Genomic DNA, 13654 nt, shown 5'->3' with positions numbered 1-13654 from the left:
TTACAGCCCTGCCTTGTTCTTGTTGGCATCTGTTCTGTTTCTGGGTTTATATGGGTTGTTGGATCACTAATACTTGGTATCTAGTCTGAGTTGGTTGTGTTAGGCCAGGATTCACAGAGAGCACTGCCTGGTTTCACATCTAGTACTACTGCTGAATATCTGTGAATAACTTTAGACAAGTTACTTAAGCTCTCTATGCCTCAGCTTCTTCTATAAAATGAAGGTAATAATATAATTTATTGAGAAAGTTGTTATGAAGAATAAATTAGTTTAAATAAGGCGGTGGTTCTCAAGGTGTCAGGAGCAAAGGAGACATTTTTGGTTGTCACACTTGGGGAAGTGCTCCTGGCATCCAGCAGGTAGAGCCCAGGCAGGCTGCTAAACATCCTACAATGCAAAGGACAGCCCTCACAACAAAGAAGTGCCCAGCCCAAAATGTCAATAGTGCTGAGGATGAGCAACCTGGACATAAAGTGTTTAGAACAGCACCTGGCACAGAGGAAGCCCTTTGTAAGTGTTAGTTATTATCAATAATGCCCCAAACAAGGCCTGGCTGGTGTTTCCACCTCAGGTGGTGAAACATCTAATAGCTCAAGAGCTCCCTGTGTTATCTTTGATGAATTTAACTACCATAGTAATAGAAAAATGTACTTAGAACTTTCTAGTTCTACATCATTAATTCGACAAGCAAGTGGTTAATTAAAAAAAAAAAATTGAGGATATATTTTCCTGAAAAGGAGAAAAAGCAAACAAGAATTTACTTTCATGAGCAATAATGCACAATATTTGAAAAGTATACTGTTCTAGAAAATATGAAACACAGAAATCTGTGATTACCACAACTTACAAGGCACTAGGTCAAATTCCTCCAGACTCCAAGTTTAATACAATGAGGATGTCCACCGGTCTCAAGAGATTTTTTTTTTTTTGGAAAACCATGACAAGAAGGAAAGCAGAAGAGTTTTAAACTAAAGAGTTTACCAAACCTGATACTACCCTGATGCCAGCCCAGGAAGACCCAGCAGGCTTAAACAGCTCAGAGATCCTTGGTGAGAGGTCCTGTTTTGAACTTAAGTGACCACAAGAGAGAGGTATCTTCCAAATCCAGGTCCACTCACAAGAAAAACAAGCGAAATAATCCGGAAATACCTGAGCTGTGCTAATATACTTGTCAGGGGCTGGCAGGAATTCTGATGTCAGACATCAGACCCAATGACAACCTGCACAAGCTTTTGCTGTTGTGAATCAGGAGTACTGACCAGGCTTCTTAGCCCAGCACTGCAGGGGCTCCTGGCTAGTCTCTCTGGGCCTCAGTTTTCTCATCTTTAATAATAAAAAGTGCAATTGTTGTTACTTTCTTCTGACACCATAAACAGAGAGAACATTCGTTTTTATTTGCGACGAAATTCCTTCAACATTTACAGTCCAAAGATCTGCGTTCCTCTCAAGGGACCCCTTGGGTAACTGTAGAAGTCATACTCTTAAATGAAACAGGACAAAATTCTGTTGAATCAAAGCCAAGAAAAGCATACCAGTGCTTCTCTCAAAGATGAGGTAATAAAAGTGTAAATAAACTAAAGGGCTCTACAAGCTACAAAAATGTCGCAGGGATAACAAGAACTGTTGCCTCTTTTAAGTTCAAGCCAACACTGATTTGAACACCCATGTGTAAAATAGTACATTACCAAAGATATCAAGATTGGTAAACTGCATCACCGAGAAAGACTCCCAAAGTGCTGTGAAAGGAAGCTTCCATTAAAAAGACAAAGGAAATCTCTCTCGAGAAATCAGCAAAGATAATGCAGAGGAACAGGTAGAACTTTAGCTGGATTTGTCAATCCAGAAGGCATTCCAAGCTGTAGGAAGACCACAGCAATGGCACTGAAGTTGGAAAGCCCGGGAGTCCAGTTTGGGGATCTCTGCTAATAGCAGAAGGAGGGCACTATAATTTAAGGATAAATTATGACAGCCTGGATCTTCAGAACCTGTATTCTGTAGCATGAACAATCTTAAAGGACAGAAATACTAGGTCAAAATATCCAGTAGATGGCTGAAACAGCAAAAGACCTCTTTTGCCTAAATTTAAACACCTTTCAACATTTAAGAAAGAAGGTGCTAATTCCCTTAACATTATTGTAATTTGACTAATGAAAAAGGCAATCCTCATTAAGTTATAGGAGAGTCAAAAAGCACCAGAGTAAATTAAGCTATTTGTTAGTTTATTATTATTCATCTACCATATCCCAACCATCATAAATAAAACTTATAAACTGATTTTTACTTATTTTTTTAAATGATAATCTATTACTAACAGAGTGATATTATGTTCCCCTGAGCTGACTCAAGGGCTTCCTCAATCACAGGAAGAAACTCCACTTGCTGACAAAACTATGAGCCAGAAAACTCTAGGTAATATTCCCACACTTGTAAATATAAGCTCAAAGCTGGGAAAACAGTAATGACTTTTAAATGCCCTTTCAAAAATTTGTGAAACTAAAACTTAAATTTTAATGTCATTTTGAAATCACTTTCTACTAACAGAAACCAAAGATTCATCTAGAAAGTTTATAACTACTTACAGTTGATAAAAAGGAACAATAAGAAAACAAAGGATTAATTTAGCCTCCAAAGTAGCACTATTTCATCTTTTTAAAATTACTCGGTATGAGTTTATGGACAGTAAATTCATGATGTCGAATACTATATTTATATATACCCAGAAACCCCATGATGAAACATTCATGAAGTACACCAAAAAACACAAAGCTGACAATCAGGAGGGGGAGAATTTAGTGTCAGTTATGTCTTGAAAATCACTAAACATCTATTAGCCGCCGCAGCCTCAGCTTTAAACCAGGAGGACTGAATCATGATCTCCACCATGCCATTTCATAAAATATTATTTGAAATAATAGAGGTTTGTAGCTGCTGTTACATACTAAAGGAAGCAGTGGAGTAGCATGGATTAGACATTGGGGCGGGCTAATTAGAGTTCAAATCTAGGCTCCTTCAGTACTAGCTGAGTGGCCTTCAGTGTAAGCTTCCTTTTCCATCAAGAAGGGATATTTACCTTTTCAATATGTTAGAAAGATTAGAAGGTACGTAATGCACCTGGCACATTGTAGGCACTAAGTAAGAAAAGCTGCAATGAAAAACAGTAATCCACTTGACAATGCAGTTTCCTAGAACTCAGTTTGGAGAAGAGCAGGGATTGACTGCCAGTCCTTTCCAAGGGGCAAGCGCATAAATACTGGAGAGGGCTTACAGTTGGAAGTAGGGAGGAAAAAAGCAAGAAGGTGAAGACAAGCTTAGAGTCCTACACATAATAACAATGAACAGGAAAGAAACATCATAGGACACAATGCTTGAGGGAAGACATCTTTTTCATTAAGAAAGAGGACCACTGGTGAAAAAATATAGTGAATTACTGCAATGATTTCATAATCAAAATAAAGCAGAGAGCTGGTTAGAGTTTATGAGGGTCACTAAAGAAAACAAAGAGTGCTTTGGTAATGTACAAATCTTATTTCCTTTGCCTGTCTGCAATTCTTACAGGGCATTCAGATGATCCTGCTCCTGTCTACCTCTTGACTGTCATCTCTTATCACTGCTCTCCCATCTCCCTCTCCCCTAGGTTCACTTCACTCCAGCCACATTGCTTCTCTTCTACCCCTGGGGCATTCCAAGCTCATTTTTCCTTTAGCCCTGTTGCACTGTTACATCTGCCTGGAAATTTCTAACAGATCTTGCCTTGTTTGACTCATTCCAAACATCCAGGTCTCACCCAAACTGTCACTTCCTCAAGGAAGTCTTCCTTGACCACCATACTAAATTCCCCCCTACACCCCAGTTATATTCTATCTAGCCCCTTACTCTGTAATATTTTTCTAGTATTTATCATTATCTAAAATTGTCATTTTTATTTAAATATTTATTGTACCTCCACCAAAATGTAAGGTGTCTCAGGGCAGAAACCTTATCTAAATTTTTCAGCACTCAGTCTCCAACACCTAAAACAAAGTGTGGCATAAATAAGACACTCCTCAGATATACTTGTACAAAAAATAAATTCGAATGGCCTTCTGTGAACATAAATGAGAAAAAGGACCTGGAAATGCTTTAGTTTCATTTCTTTAATGCAGTTTTATGCAATCATGCAGTCTTAAAAAGGCCGATGTTTGGGACGGCAAGATTTAAAGAGAATGAATTATTCCAGATTTTATATATATATATATATATATATATACACACACACACACACACACACACACACACACACACACACACTTATTATACATTACACAAATTTATTTTATGAGCATGAATTATGCCCTGCCTTATTAGTGAGATACTGCTCCTAGAAGAGGATGTATGAGTAGATTGTATATAGATGAGAACTGTCTTTCAGAACCCTTCTCAACAAGAATTCTGAGATAAACAAACTGAGTATCAGTATATTTGAGAGGTTAAATCTGATACTTTGTTACTTTGCTAAACTTATCCAAACGATTACTGAGTCAAGTGATGAATTTAGTGATTCCATCTGTGAAACAGAAGACAAATGACATGGTGAACAACTGGCATATTAATGGAATAGTAAGAGAAATTCCACAATGTTAACCCATGTTAAAACTAAAAGGAAAAAAAAAATCCCTTTCTAAACTTAAAACAAAAGTAAGCATGCTACTGAGATTTCAAAATACGTCCAGGAGTGGGCAAAGCACTGAACTGAAACCATAGTCAGAACATTTATGACCTGTGCTTTAATATTTTAATTGTTTTGTTTTGAAACAGCTTTTCTTGATGAATAAGAGGCTGCTTATACTTGTCTGTATAACCCATGCATCACCTAGTGCCCATTCTTGGTCACTCTGGAGGACCCACAACACCAGCATGAAGCTAGACCCCACCGAGGACTCCTCGGGGTCCTGTCGAGTGAAGGAAGAGAGACCTCACCCCTGGGTTTGGCATGCCCTGAAACCCAGCTCAAACCCTGAATCAAAAGGTGCTAATCATTTTGCAACTTCACTTTTGTACCTTTGATAAACACAGCTTGCCTAGCCCCGCCTCCTCCTCCCCGCAGGACTTCGCAGGGCGCAGCAAACAGAAACCGACGGGTTCTGGACTCCGTTAGCGGGTGTGAGCCCTGAAAGTCCTGTGCAAGTCATTTGAACCCGGGTGACTCAGTTTTCAAATCTGTCAAATAGGGTGATGAGAAACCCAACCTACCTCATCGGGTAGTTCCGAGCCAGCCACCCTAATCTGGCTCCAGAACAGCAGCTCCGTGGTCGCGCCCCCGGGGGCCCTACCAAGCCGAGGGGCGGGCTCAGCAGGGCGGAACCTGAGATCAAGCCTGGTAGGCGACGCGGGCCGTTCCCGAACCTCCTCGAGTACCCGGCCCGTGATGTCAGCACGCTGACGTAGACGCGCAGAGGCCGCATCTCCCCCTAGGGTCCAAAGACCAGGCTGGGGCCTCAGTGCCCCTGTAGCAGAGCCAGCGATTGGTGAATGAATCTGTCAATCATGTACTACCCAGTACGCGACTTGGGGAGGCGGGAGAGGACAGGTTGGCCTGCCCTAAGGAGAGGGCGGGAATCTGTAACACCGACTAAGAACCGGGAGCTGGGCTTTGGTTTGACTGTGTCTTTACTACACCACTTTATTAAAAGGCCTCTTCCTCTTAGCGGATTATTCTGCGTCTTCCGCCTGTCTCCAGGATTCTGGTGGGGATTTAGGCTCCAGCTTGTGGACAACAATCATTTCAGAACTGGATTTCATAGCCCCTGGGTACCTCGCACTGAACACCTCCCAGGAATAAAAAAGTAGGAAATTCCATTTCTCTGTTCAAAGGTCATCTCCGTTTTGAATTCTCCGCAAGTTCCCCATACCTCTGTAGGAGACCCTTTCTCTGCTCTGCTATTAAATAACTGTTACCTCGATCTTCACAGTAATCACATTTAATTACATTTGTGTATGTTTTCCCACGAGATTAGACATCTTTTAATTATTGTGCTAATTCAAGTTATCTTTATAGTTTAATTAAAATTTTTCCCAATTGATACTACAGTTATATTCTTCAAATACTTAAAGAAATAGATGGTTATACAGTGAAAAGTCTCCGCTTCCAGTTCCTCAGGCACTCAGTTTGCCTATTGGAGGCAGCTAGTGTTGTTGACTTCTTGGCTATTCTAGACATTCTAAGTGATATTATTAATTTTAAATTACACATAACCATAAATTCACATATTACAAAAAAATCCTGCTCAGGCACTAATTGCGAACTCAGTGTATATATAATGACTTTTGTTTCCTATACATTTACATGTGTATAGATGTGACTTTTTTTCCCAATCAACTTATGGTTGTGACCTTTCTGTATCGGTATGCAAATTAACCTCATTCTTTTAAAATACTGCATGGTAGCCCTCAGACCCAATAGGTGTAATTTATGATTCCCCTACCCTCAGACATGTAGTTTCTTTTTCTTTTGAGTGTTGCTAACTTCAATATAAGTGTATGTGCTTTTTTTGTACCTATAGCACGTGTTCTCCACGGTAGAGTTACTAACAAGTGAATGTGCTGTATAGAGTATGCACATTCTAAATATTAGTAGTAGATTTCCTTCCTTTGCTCCTCTAAGTAGCTGTTACAACTTATATGTCTACCTCTAATATATGAGCAACCCTTCTCCTACACCATAGCCAAAATTGATTTAAAAATTTTTCCAAATTGATGGATGTGAAAATATTTAAAGGGCTAGTGTATGTACAAAAGAAGTGTATATTTTGGATAACAGTGAATAAACTTGTGTAACTACCTCTTATATCAAGATTTTAAATGTTTTAAATGTTTACCAACAATATAGAAACTCTCTTCATGCTTGGTCTTAATCAGTCATGACTCCCCTACACAAAAATAGCCACTATTATAATTTTACCACCATTTTTTTTTTTTTTTTTTGCCTCTGTTCGAACCCTTATAAATGGCCACACATAGTAGATACTCTTGTGTGGCTCTTTTTGCTCAATAATATATCCGTAAGATTGAGCGTCATAGTAGTTTATTCATGTTCATGTTTGTATATAATCCAAAATTTCTTTATTCTAATACTGCTTAACATCAGATTGTTTAAAGTTTGGGGTGACAACAAATAATACTGCTATGAGTATTTTTGTACCTGCCTGCTGGTGTATGTAGTTACACATTTGATTTTGGTATATAACTAAGAGTGTTATTACTTGCCACAAGTGTTAGTAAATACTGCCAAATAGTTATTTGTTTTACCAATTTATCACCCACTAGCAGTGAATGAAAATTCCAGTTACTCCACATCTTTGCCAATACTTGATATTCTAAATTTTGTCTTACATTTATCTTTTTTGTTTGTTTTTATGTTTTCAACTTTGAGACAAACTAAATATACAAAAAGTTGTGTATGTTTGAATATATGCATATACCTGTGACATTATCACCACGAATAAGGTAATGAACATATCCATCATCATCAAAAGATTTCTTGTGCCCCTTAGGTTTGTTTTTTTTTTTTTGGGGGGGGAGGGTATTTTTTTGAGATTTACCTTCTTAACAATTTTTTAAGTGCACAACCCTATTAACTATGAGCTCTGTGTTGTACAGCAGATCTCTAGAACGTGTATGTAACTGTAAATTTATCACCATTGAAATACTCATCATTTTCCCCTCCCCTATTCTCTGGCAACCAGCATTCTATTCTCTGTATCTATGAGTTTACTATTTTAGATACCTCATATAAGTGGAATCATGCAGTATTTGTTCTGCGACTGACTTAGTTCTAGGCATAATGTTTTCTATAGTCTCACAGTGACTCCTGCTCCTCCTCCCTCATAATCCCATGGGAGCCTCAAGTTAAATTGGCTTCCTGTTTCTTCCCTTCAGATGGTCAGAGCCATGAGAGAGTCAAAGGGAGGATAAGAGGCACCATTGAGACTGTGGGTCACTCTTTGTTCATCTCCATGTGCAGCCTGACCTAGCCCTCATTTGAAATCCCCTGGGCCCAGCACCTGAGCTCCTAAACTTCTCTGCCCCCTCAAGATTTAGGCTCTGGGGCCCAGGTGGTTGGCAAGATGCTTTAGCCCTGAGTTTTGTATTATAGAAATCTCAGGGAATTATCTAGACAAGACATATTCTGTAAAAATAAATAAATAAATAAAGTAGTGATTGAACAAAGTGAAGCAATGTCAGTAAAAAAAAAGTCTCTGGTTGTGCAACTGATCTTGCACATGTTTTATAAGCAATTAGAACTAGATAATGTCATTTGTCACCCAATTAAATTAAAAAGGCCAGAAATACATAGATTAGCACTTTAATTTTTGCTTCAGTCAAAGCAATTATTACTTTGATAAAAAGACATTTAAAATGAAAAGTGAATTTTGATAAAAATGTAGCAGTCTCGATACTACTTCTACTTTTTAAATACTTAAAAAATGCATATTTCAGGTCCATCCATGATGTCACAAATGGTAAGATTTCCTTTTTATAAGGCTGAATAACATTCTATTCTATACATCTACCACATTTTTTTTTTATCTATCTGTCTGTTGATGCTAATTTGGGTTGGTTCCAAATCATCTAGTGTGAATCCTGCTATGTTGCAATAAACACTGCAGTGCAGATACCTCTTTGAGATCCTCATTTTATTTTATTTTATTTTATTTTTGGATTTATATCTGGGAATGGAATTAATGGATCATATTAGAATTACTGAATTTCTAGAATTACTGAATTAGAATTTCTATTTCTTCTGAAATAGAAAATATGAACAGACTAATAAGTAAGGACATTGAAACAGTAATGAAAATCCTCTGAATAAAAAAAAGACCAGGGCCCAATGACTTCGCTGGTTAGTTCTACCAAACATTTAAAGAATCAACACCAGTCTTTCTGAAACTTCCAAAAAACTGAAGAGAAGACTACACTTCCAAGCTCTTTTTAAAGGCCTCTATTACCTCGATACCAAAATCAGAAAAAGATACTACAAGAAAAGAAAATTGCAAGTCCATATCTCTGATCAACGTAGATGGAAAACATTTAACAATAGTTATAACAACCATAATTCCACAGCACATTAAAGGAATAATAAACCATAATAAATGGAAATTATCCCTGGGGTACTAGGATGGTTCAACATACACAAATCAATAAATGTGATACAGCACATTAATAGAATGAAAGATAAAAATTACATCATCATCTCAACAGATTTACAAAAAGCACTTGACAATATTCAACATTGCTTCATGATAAAAATTCAACAAATTAGATATAGACAGAATGTACCTCAAAATTCTGATGAAGATCATAAATGACAAGCTTACAGCTAACATCATACTCAGTGGTGAAAACTTGCAGTTTTTCCTCTAGAGTCAGGAACAAGAGAAGGGTGCCCACTCTTACTACTTGTAGTTGACATAGTATTGGAAGTCCTAATCAGAGCAATTAAGCAAGAAAAATAAATAAAAGGCATTCAAATTGGAAAGGAAGAAGTAACAGTGTCTCCATTTGTAGATGACATGATCTCATGTATAGAAAACCCTAAAAATTACACACACACACGCACACACACACATGCACACACACACACGCATACACACGTATACACCTGTTAAAATGAGTAAACAAAAAAGTTGCAGGATACAAAGTCAACATAAAAAAAATCAGTTTCATTTCTATACACTAACAATGAGCTACCCAAAAGGGAAATTAGGAAAACAATCTAATTTACAATAGCACCAAAAACAATAAAATATTTAGGAATAAACTTAAGGAGGTGAAAGATTTATACACTGAAAACTACTTTACAGTGAAAAAATTAAGAAAACAAATAAAATGAAAAACATCTTGGGTTCATGGATTGGAATACTTAATATTGTTAAAATGTCCATACTACCCAAATCAATCTACATATTCTATGCTATTTCATATAGGACAGCAAGAGATCTAGAATAGCCCAAGAAAAGTTGAGGAAGAAGAACGAAGATGCATGCATCACACGTTGTTATTTCAAAATCTATTACAAAGCTACCATAGTTAAAGCATTATGATACTGCCATAAAGACAGAAATATAGACCAATAGAACAAAATAGCTCACACATACAGGTAACTGATCTTCAACAACAATGCCAAAAATACACAATGGGGAAAAGATACTTTCTTCAACAAATGATGCTGAGCAAACTAGATATCCATGTGTAAAATGGTGTCATGGATATGACACCAAAATTAAAAATAGACAAGTAGGAATACATCAAACTAAAAATCTTCACGGTAAAGGGAAAAAAAAACAACAGTAAAAGAGCAACCTAAAAATATGAGAAAATATTTGCAAACCCCATATCTAATGACATTAATTTTCAAAAAATATAAGAAACTCCTACAACTTTTTAGCAAAAATAAAACCAAACAAAAAAAAATGAATATAAACAAAACAAAACAACCCAAATAAAAAATAGTCAAAGAACTTGAACAGATATATCTCCAAAGAAGATATACAAATAGACAACAGGTACATGAAAAAGTGCTTAACATCACAATCATCAGAGAAATGCAAATCAAAACCACCATGAGATAGCATCTCACACAAAGCTGGGAAGGATATTAACAACAACAAAAAAATAAGTGTTAGCAGGGATGTGGAGAAATTAGAACCCTTGTACTGTTGGTGGGAATGTTAAATGGTGTAGTGACTATGCAAACCAGTATGGAGGTTTTTTGTGATATTATGGATTTAGATGTGTATATAGGGGTATAACATTGTGGATTTAATTTGCATTTTCTAGATGACAGAAAGAGTTTAGTACCTTTTCATATGTACTTATGTCATTTGGATATTCTCTCAGGAAATGACCGTTCAAGTCTCTTGCCCATTTTAAAATTAGGTTATTTGTCTTTTTCTTCTTGATATCTTTGAAGTTTTTCTATATTCTAGATTTATTTGTCAAATATGTGTATTATGGATATTTTTCTTATGCTATGTCTTTTTCATTGAAAACTAATTTTGACTTTTTAGTCTACTATAAATTAATACTTTTTCTAGTTTCTGGACAGTGCAAGGATTTTAGAACACTTTCATTTACCTAATTCCTGAATTTTGTGCAGTTGTTGTCACATATTTTAATTCTATTTAATTATTTTAAAATACGACAAAATATTTTATGGTATATAGACAATATTCATTTAGATGTATTTGCATATTTATGTTTTGCTTTGCTTTTCATTACTTTTTGCATTACTAGGATTACATTTGAAATTATTTCATCGTTTATTAAGTTTTAGTCCATAGCTATTGGTGACAAAAATCTCTACCAAACTATCTAGGCTGAGATAATCTGAGCTATCTTTCCTGCCTGCTTTGTATACTCTCAGATGCAACTGTTTTCTTTTCAGATTTAATCCAGCATTTTGGTTATTCATGGTGAGAATTTGGGTTTGATACCAGACCTTCAATTACAGGTTAAAAGGATGGAGCATATTGTAAATGATATTATTTTTGTATACTTTATCCTAGATTCGTACACCACAAAAAAAAAATATTTGGAATGATATTGGTGAAAAAGGTAGTATAGGCAGTTCCAGTGGCCTATCCCTCCACAAAAACACTGAAAAATTAAGCAGAAACTGTCAGAATCAACTTTGTTAGAAGTCTTGAAAACAGACAAAGATTTACCACAACTAAGCAAGTGTTGAGTCAATATAAAAGCAACTTTATAACTGCAGAAGAGTTTGCAAGTATTTTGACTTGCCCTTGACCAGCTCCTTCTCAGACTTTGCAGTGGAAGGAACAGAGCAGAAATAAAAAGGTATCCAAAATGGAAAGGAAAAAGTGAAATTATTTATATATATATATAAATAATCCCAAATAATCTATATGTTAAAAAAACTCTATTAGAGCTAATAAATTAATTTAGCAAAGTTGTAAGTACAAGATCATCACAAAAAATATCAATTGTAGTTCTATACACCAGCAATGAACAATACGAAAATGGAATTAAGAAAATAATTCCATTTACATCAGCATAAATGAACCATCTAGGAAAAATTTAACCAATGATATGAAAGACTTGTATACTGAAAACTATAAGACATTACTGAAAGAGATTTAAGAAAATCTAAATAAATGAAATGATATCCCATGCTCATGGATTGAAAAACTTAATATTATTGAGATGACAATGCTTCACAAAGCCTTCTATAGATTTCCTACCAAAAATTCAATAGCCTTTTTTCAGCAAAGGAAAAGCTGATTCTCAAATTCATGTGGGATTCCAAGGTGCCCCAGATAGCCAAAAAAAAAAAAAAAAAAAAACCTTGTAAAAGAAAAAATGGTAGAATTCATACTTCCTGATTTTAAAACTTACAACAAAACTATAGTAATTAAGATAATATTGTGAAATAAACACACATATAGGTCAGTGGAATAGAACTGAGAATCTAGAAATAAACCTAAACATCTGTGACCAACTGATTTTCTACAAAGATTTCAAAACCATTAAGTGGAGTAAAAAATAGTCTCTTCAACAAATTATGCTGGAACAACTGGACATATATGTGCAAAAGAATAAAATTAGACCCCTACTTCACTTCATATGTAAACATTATCTCAAAAGGGGCTAATAACCTAAATATAAGAGCTAAAGCCATAAAACTCTTAGAAGAAAATATAAAAATATAAGGGTAAATCTTTATGTCCTTAGATTTGACAATGGATTCTGAGATATGACAACAAAAGGACAAACAACAACAAAATTAGATACATTAGACCGTCAAAATTAAAAACTATTATGCATCAAAGAACAGTATCAAGGAAGTGAAAAAACACCTACAGAATGGGAGGAAATATTTGCAAACCATGTATCTGATAAGTGTCTAGTATCCAGATTACATAAAAACCCTCATAACTCAGCAACAAAAGACAATCAAATCAGAAAATGAGTAAAGGACTTGAATAGACATTTATTCAAAGAAGATACACAAATACATAATAAGACATGAAAAGATGGTCAACATCATTAGTTATTAGGGAAATTAAATTCAAAACCACAATAAAGTACCAATTCACACTCATTAAAATGACAAAACAAAACAAAACAACCCCCTTCAAAAAACTGGAAAATAAAGTATTAGCAAGGATGTGGAGAAATTGGAACCCTTGTCCATTATTGATGAAAATGCAAAATATGTAAAATGGTACAGCTGCTGTGGAAAAAATTTTGGCAATTCCTCAAAAAGGTATAAATAATATGACCCAGAATTTCAATTTATAGATGTATACACACAAAAAAATAGGTGGCCAAACAAATATATGTACATGCATGTTCATAGCAGCACTATGAACATAGCCAAAAGATGGAAACAGCCAAAATGGCCATTAATGAATGAATAGATAAACATAATGTGATACATACATACAATGGAATATAATTCAGCCGTAACAAGGAATAAAGTACTGAAACATTATACTAAGTGAAAGAGTCAGACATAAAAGGTCACATATTGTATGATACCATTTATATGAAATATCCAGAATAGGTAAATCCATAGAGACAGAATGTACATTGATGCTTATTAGGAGGAGGAGGAGAATAAGGATGGGATGAGAGCAAGCACTTAAGGGATGAG

General features: G+C 35.6%; 1 protein-coding gene across 2 annotated transcripts in view; it reads right to left on the bottom strand.

The window, feature by feature from the left end:
* The window catches only part of STARD3NL (STARD3 N-terminal like), a 57525-nt gene extending 52163 nt beyond the window's left edge, over positions 1 to 5362 (bottom strand). The window contains exon 1 of one of the 2 annotated variants that reach the window (XM_016138049.2): positions 5230 to 5362. The gene's annotated coding sequence lies outside the window, so the exon portion shown is untranslated. The remainder of the gene's footprint in view (positions 1 to 5229) is intronic. The other variant, XM_016138050.2, reaches the window with a different exon arrangement.
* Between the last annotated feature and the right edge of the window lie 8292 nt (positions 5363 to 13654).

The sequence above is a fragment of the Rousettus aegyptiacus genome, unplaced genomic scaffold (genome assembly GCF_014176215.1).
Source record: "Rousettus aegyptiacus isolate mRouAeg1 unplaced genomic scaffold, mRouAeg1.p scaffold_m13_p_13, whole genome shotgun sequence".
NCBI lineage: Eukaryota > Metazoa > Chordata > Mammalia > Chiroptera > Pteropodidae > Rousettus > Rousettus aegyptiacus.
The sequence above is the reverse complement of the archived record's forward strand: the minus strand, read 5'-3'. Positions and strand labels throughout refer to the sequence as shown.